Source organism: Gavialis gangeticus, unplaced genomic scaffold, assembly GCF_001723915.1.
Source record: "Gavialis gangeticus isolate Ggan-Ray unplaced genomic scaffold, GavGan_comp1, whole genome shotgun sequence".
In the NCBI taxonomy this organism is placed as follows: Eukaryota; Metazoa; Chordata; order Crocodylia; family Gavialidae; genus Gavialis; species Gavialis gangeticus.
In genome coordinates, this window is record NW_017729031.1 from 113,907,414 (window position 1) to 113,913,568 (window position 6,155).

The 6,155-nt window shown below is 51.6% G+C and overlaps 1 protein-coding gene across 2 annotated transcripts in view; it reads right to left on the minus strand.

The window, feature by feature from the left end:
- LIMD2 (LIM domain containing 2) overlaps nucleotides 1–6,155 on the minus strand; it is a 36,826-nt gene that overhangs the window by 15,308 nt on the left and 15,363 nt on the right. Inside the window, exon 1 of one of the 2 annotated variants that reach the window (XM_019523609.1) lies at nucleotides 5,894–6,103. The exons of the other annotated variant lie outside the window; for it this stretch is intronic. The gene's annotated coding sequence lies outside the window, so the exon portion shown is untranslated. Of the gene's footprint in view, nucleotides 1–5,893; nucleotides 6,104–6,155 lie in introns of those variants that run through there. 2 annotated transcript variants of the gene reach the window in all.

Genomic DNA, 6,155 nt, shown 5'->3' on the forward strand with positions numbered 1-6,155 from the left:
CCGTCCCCCCTTTGATAGCACCAACTTTGGGTCTTTTACTGACCTGGGCCAGATGAGAAACAACCATTTCCATTCTGATCCCATAACCCATGCAATGCATGTTTCTCTTTTACAGCATTATCACCAGCACAAGCTTCCTTGCAAGTGAGGCCCTGGCAGGGGCAGGCAGAGGGAGAAAGAGGGATGAGAAGTGCTTCACTGGGGCTTTCCCTAAACAAATGCAGGCACAACTTTTTCCTTGTGGCTATTCAAAATGTGGCCCACAGCTGTGACAGGGGAGAAGAAGCTTAAGCTGGAAATAGCTTACATGTGTTGGTGATCCAAGCTGCTAGAGCAAGCATGAGACTGCACACTGGGCAAAACCCTACTCAAGAATGATTAGCTCTGGGGGCTGCTCTCTTGGGGCCAAGATGGAAAGAGGAAGGATGGCTCAGTTGTTAGGGCCCCAATCTAAACCATGATCTCAAGTTCCTCTCTGCCAGTTTCCTGTGTGACCCTGAGAAAGTCACCTACCCTTTGTGCCTCAGTCCCCCAGTCTTTATAATGGGACTAACAGAGCTGGTGTGGCCAGGGGAGATACGAAGTACTCAGGTATGGGGGGAAATGGGGACCAGATAAATAACTCCATGTAGGTGCTGCTCTGTACAACTTCCATCGAGGTCAAAGCCCTGCTGGATCAAGCCCTATAAGCAGCAGTGGCAGGAGAAAATATTCTCCTGGAGGTGTGGGGGGCAGTGCAGAGTGGTGCGGGGCCATCCCTCCCTCCTGTAGGGCCATTGTAGGGCTGACACGTGGTGGAGGCGCTGGGTGCCATGCTGTGGCAGCAGAACGTGGCAGTGGCACTGGAGCAGTAGAGCTGCATTTTGGGGGAAGTAAGCCCCACTAGCCCAGGCCTTCTGCCACCTATGCCTACAAGGCAAGCATTAATAGGGTGCACACGTCCCTCAGCCCCTTCCCCATTCGCCCAGAACCTGTGTCTAACACCTTTACCAGCTTATTCCTCTAATCCCGTTTTCATCTGCATCCCAGGGCCAAGCTGCCTCTTGAAAGATTGCCAGTGGGAGGAAATCTGCAGATGCAATGCTGAGGGATGCTGAAAAGAAATACTGTAGTTTTGAGGAGAAACAGGGCTGGCTTTGTCAGGAGCAACAATGCAAGAACCACTCTAGAAATGGGTGAGGGGAAGGGTCCCACCTACCCCACCCTCTTTGCCACCCACTCATGGCATTATCCAGGGAGGCACCAGCCAGCAGTGGGAGCTGAGATAGGTGACACTGTAGAGACACTGGGCACATGAGAGAGCTCAGGCCCAAAGCAACTGAATAAAACGGTCTTAGAGCGCTTTGCAGGCCTTCAAGGATGGTGGGAATGCTGCTGAGATTCCTTTGTGTTACAGTGGGGGAAACCGAGGCATGGAGCGGTCAGGATTTTTTTGCTGTCATTGATATTGCAGTAGGACCTAGCAGCCCCACTCCCAGATAATGGCTCCACTGTGGCAGGTGCTGTGCCAACCCATAATCACACCATCCCTGACCAAGGGAACTCACAATCGGTGTGCATGGAGGCTGGAGCAGGGAGAGAGACAGGGAGGAATGGGCTAGCAGTAGGAGAAACAGTCTTCTCACCTGGCCTCAGCCCAGTCCTGGTCAGCTGGCAGCATGCTCGGGACTTGGCCCAGATTTTGAGGGGCATACAGTCAGCTGGAAGTCGATGGCGCTAGGAGACTGGCACGGAGCAGGGTGACTCTATTTGTCATGCACAGCTGCAGAGCACTAGCAGTGAATCTGCTCTGGGCAGACAGATGGAGAGGTCAGGATAGGAAGTCCTGACCCTGAAAATGGACCCATGTGAGGTTGGCCAGGTCTGAGCTTGCACCATGCCTATGCTGGCCCCCACCTGGAAAGCAAGGAGGTGCCCCAGGCCCACAGCTGGAGCAGTAGTTGAGACCCTTTGGAAACTGACGGATGTCAGAGGTGCCTCAAGGAGCGTCTGAGGCTCACACCGGAGACTACATTGTGAAAATGGCTGCTACTCACTGATTCTCATCTGGAGTGGCTGAGGGCACTGCCAATCTGCCCATGCCACCTGGTGGCTGATGACAGTGGTGGGCCACACCCATGCATCCTAGTTATACTGGGCGAAATCCCTGCTCCACCTGCCCCATGCAGGGGTGGAAGAGGGATTTGGGGCAAAGTTCTCCCCTCACCACCCCCTCAGCCTGGCTCCCCACTCAGGGGCCACCATGCTCCTTCTGGCTGCATACCACTCCCCCTAGGCCCAGGGGCTCCCCTCCCTTCTTTGGCCGGAAGAGATCCTCAGAGAGCATTCAAGGACTCTCCATGCACTTTGGGGATGGAGGAGACTGCCCAGGGCTTGCTCCTTGGCTGAGCTGGTGGAGAAAGATTTCCGCTAAACAGCTGTTCCAGTCTGTAAGAGTCACTGCTGAGCAACCTGCCCCTGGCAAGGGCCCCTCTGTGATTAAATGACACCAGAGTCACCCACAGGACCAGGACTGATTTGCTACACTCCAGATGGGCCCAATCCTGACACTTAAGTCAGTGAGGTTGTGGGTGTGTGGCATCGATCAGAATCAGGCCCTGAATCTGTCACTGAGAGAATTATACACCACCATGTGCCTAGGAGTATAAACTTTTTGCCGCATCAGACAGCCGGTGCAAATAGAGTGCTTTATTCTGGCAATGGTCATTAGCTGGACTCACTTCTGACCTGCACAGCTGCTCAGCCTATGCTCAGACAGGGAGATGAGGCTTAGGCCTGCAGCCTTACCAGCATTTTACCAGTACCTGCAGCCCAACTGTGCAGCCCTTTGTGATTTGGCTTGGTTCTCTCTCCTGGACCTTCAGTCATTTGTCTTTTTGTAAGTTACAGAGTACTAGGTTTGAGGCAACATTTTTGTAAGGTGCATGAAGTTACCCATGCTTCTTTGCACCTTTAACTAGGACTCAACAATGGGTTGCTTATCTGGGAATTGACTTAGTTTATTAAAACATACTTAAAGATGCTGATCTCAGAGTTTCACTCTGAACAGGCTCCAGTGAGAGATAGGCCTGATGTAGCAGAAATGCGGAGCACCCGTTCGTCCCACCAGGAGCTGTGGGTGTTCAATACCTTAGAAAAGAGGCACACAGGCCAACATTTTCCACAGTGGTTAGTGGTTTGAAACTCAGAATGATTGTTTCCACCCTGAGACATTAATGGGGCCTGGTTTTCAGGACCGGAGCACCTGCCCGCTGTTCATGAGGAGGTGTCCTGGGTTGGGCACCCAAAAATCACGGTGTAACCATGGTCTGTAAATCCTGTAAAAGCCAGAAACTTCCTGTATACTCTTGCAAGAGCCAGTGACACTGGCAGACTGCAATGGTGATGGGGCTATCAGTGACACCCCCTTCAACCATTGCTGCTGGACATGTTTTAGCCCAATTCTCCTTTCAATATTCTCATAATCCACCTCCAGCTGCCTTGCCTCTATAGGTTAATCTCCCCGAAGTGCTATCTCTCCATCCATACTAGCATATATCTCAATAAGAGCTTGCAAGAAACCATTGAGCCACTTGGAGGCATTCTAGGAGGGTCAGAGTTGCAGGGCAAATGTTTGAAGGGCTCAGCAATATCCCAGACCTCTCCAAAACTGTGGACAGCACCAGCACAGGCTGGAACAAACCCAAATGACTTGGAATTGCCAGGCCATTTGGAGGCTGGCCATTAAGACCAACTTGGAAAAGTTTGGTGCAATGGAAACAAAATCATTCTACAAACTGGCATGATTCATCTGAGCTCCTCTTCATATTCGCTGCTCTACCCTCCTGGTAACCTCTGCATTATGGCTACCACATCCTTCACTTAACCTACAACTGAAATGCACCCATCTCTAGGGTGGAACCACTCAAGCTGTTACTAGTACACAGCAATACTGTTAGTTATTCTCATAGTTGCCAGTCCCAAACTTTTGCACAAATTGCATGGGGCATCTTTAGGGACATAGCATAAAACCACCAACAAGAATCAGAGGTGAAACTCCTCTTCTAACAAGTGTTACATGATCTTTTTCTAATTACCAAAAATGGGCAGGAGATTAGTTTTGGGTCTGATGAGGAAAATGTCACTGGTAGCAGCATGGCCCCCTGGTGTCACGCTGGGGAGAGGCAACTATTGGCTCAGAAAGAAGAGCAGCCCTTCCCAAGCCACACCAAGTGCTTTTTAGCAGCGCTTAGTATTTCTTTGTAGGTCTCCTATTTAAACAGTCCTGCACGCCAGGACCCCGAAACCCCTCCAAGCCAGCGCCACAGTGTTTCTGTCACCTACACTAACAGGTTGCAGATAAAACCCTCAGAGCCATGCCTCAGTCTCTCTGTCTGTCTGTAGATCAGTGACAGTATGACTGAGGTACCCCATGTCTTTCCTGAAGTGAGCCTCGCCACTTATACATCCCATGGACAGACCCCTGATTTCTACCAGCTAATTGCCAGGCTGTATAGCTGTTAGTTTGATAGCTGATGCACCACCCTCAAGCCAAACCTCATAGACTGAAATGGGAGCCTATAAGTCATTTCATGTCAGTTCCAAGTGCCAGTTCAGGCTTTAAATGATCCATTTGGATTAAACTGTTGGATCAAAACGTTTTTGGTCTGGCTCCCACCTGGTGCACAGAGCACCAGGCTGTGACCAGAGAGGCATGGGTTCTATGCCTGGCTCTGCCACTGCTTCTTGGGTGGCCTTGGGGGAGTCACTTTGCTCTGCATGCCAGATTCCTTATCTGTGAAATGGGGATAATGCTACTGAACTCTGCAGTGCTGTGAGTGCCCTTTATGAAAAAGCTAGATATTTTCATTGTTATTTCTGCTCTCAGACCTGTAACGGTTTCCAAAGGAACATATACTTCCCATCACTGGAAAGGTTTGAAGCCAGGCTGGACAAAGCATTAGAAGACATGCAGTCAAGCAGAAGCTTGCATAAATTAGCTGTGGTCTAACACATCTCCTGGCATCTCCAGCCAGCCCATTCCTTGCGTGTCCAGCAGCATGGGGCAAAGAGCCAATGGAGAAGTTACAGCCCAGACAGGGTTGTGAAGATCAAAGAGATACAATACGCCCCAGGTGTACTGAGCAGGACAGAGAATCCAGCCCCACTGCCCAGGCACCTTGCAGCTCTCTGAGCACAGAGGACACGTCATTTCATTTTCACTAACTGCTGGGTGATGGTCTCTTACCTCATGAGCCCATACAGGGAATGCAAAAGCTCCCTGCTTAGTCCCAGTAGCCTTGCTACCTCTGAGGGCTAATGGAGTTCAAGTCCCATCACCTCCCTCCTGGCTGACCCTGCATCCTTAAGGAGCTGCCCAGGGCCAAGAACAGACTCGCTGGTGTCTCATTCATTCTGAAAACGCCGGCTCCCGGGGCTACCCATTCAATCCTCCTCCCACTGCCTCCTGCCACAGCAAAAGTTATGGGCACATTCTCCCAATGTTCTGCCTACCGACTGGACCTCCTGGTTGGCATCCACAGGGGGCTATGGGGACCAGCTCCCATCACCCCTCCCTGCTGTTAGCTCTTGTGCAATTCTCCCTTTTCCCCAGCTTGGGGTCTCCTCTGTGTTGGCATCTGCCTGTTCTCTCCATCCCTTTCTCCCTTGGCGTCTCCTCTCTCCCGATGGCTCTGCACCTTCCACTCTCACCCTCTCAGTCTGTTTCTTTCACTTTCTTTCATCAGGGCTGAGACTAGACAAAATTAAGAGTAATAATGCTTCCACTTCCCCGTCAAATCCCCCACCCCCTCCCCCAAACCTCACAAAGCAAAGCCAGCAGCATTGTCTCCTTTATGGTACGTAGTGCGCTCAGCACCAAGCCCTGCTCTTCTGCTATCGAACTAGCACTCACCGCGCTCCAGGGCTCCTCACGGAAACACCGGGTAAAAGGGCTCCTTCCCCTTCAGGGTCTGTCTGTCTGTCCCTCTGCCTGGTGGAGATGATTTTTTTTGTGCTGCAGCCTGAGCTGGGGGAGCTGGAGCGCTTCCTGTGCCGCCTTGTGAGTCCTTTCATCACCAGCTGCTGCCTGTGATTGGCTCACTGCTTCTTACAGTCAAGTCTCCTTTGTGTGAAGCAACCTACAGCCCGACCTCCCCCAGCCCCTGGAGCCCCGT